The following is a 636-nucleotide window of genomic DNA, read 5'->3' as shown; positions in this document are numbered from 1 at the left end:
TGATCCTCGGGGGGCTAATCATGAAGCTCTTCCAGTGACATGTCAGTCCGATTAGGAGCAGGTTTGTCCTTCCGTAACCTGCTGATCAATGAAAGAATTGGAGGTGAGTAGGGGGAGGGAGAGCACAAACAGAGAGCAGCTTACTTTATCTTCTGGCTAGTTAGCCTTGGCTCCTTTTGAGAGGGTTTCCAGGTGGGGAGAGCCTTCGTCCTCTTCTGCAGTGACTTGCCTCGTAATACACTACTGTTACTGTACTAATTATTTTTATAAATTCCCACAAGATAAAAACTATAAACCGACTATAAAACACAAAACATTAAAAGGCTCAGGCATTGGTAAAAGGTAAGTGGTAACACACAAAACAATCTTCACAAAAGAGTCTTTCTGTCGGTGTTGACACCCCAAACACCCGCCAGGCTTTTAACAACAAAAATCTTTTACAGTGCAGATGTATCAGAACGATTAGTGTAGTTAGCATCTTTTATTTGATTATGTTGTTTGTTAGCTCACAACTGGCAGTGACTGACACAGTGTCGGTGGTTGTGCTATTTCAAACTCCCACTCTCTGTACTGACAGGGTTTCAGGTTTATTTAGCTATTGGTTGATCCCGTCCACAGCAGCTCATCACTTTGCTT

The 636-nt window shown here is 42.8% G+C and overlaps 1 protein-coding gene across 1 annotated transcript in view; it reads left to right on the top strand.

Moving 5' to 3' along the window:
* The window catches only part of nsmfb (NMDA receptor synaptonuclear signaling and neuronal migration factor b), a 43,115-nt gene that overhangs the window by 25,474 nt on the left and 17,005 nt on the right, over positions 1–636 (top strand). The gene's annotated exons all lie outside the window — the stretch shown is intronic.

The sequence above is a fragment of the Seriola lalandi genome, unplaced genomic scaffold (genome assembly GCF_002814215.2).
Source record: "Seriola lalandi dorsalis isolate HSWRI2012SDOR001 ecotype SW California unplaced genomic scaffold, Sedor1 jcf7180002054883, whole genome shotgun sequence".
NCBI classification, from domain to species: domain Eukaryota; kingdom Metazoa; phylum Chordata; class Actinopteri; order Carangiformes; family Carangidae; genus Seriola; species Seriola lalandi.
The sequence above is the reverse complement of the archived record's forward strand: the minus strand, read 5'-3'. Positions and strand labels throughout refer to the sequence as shown.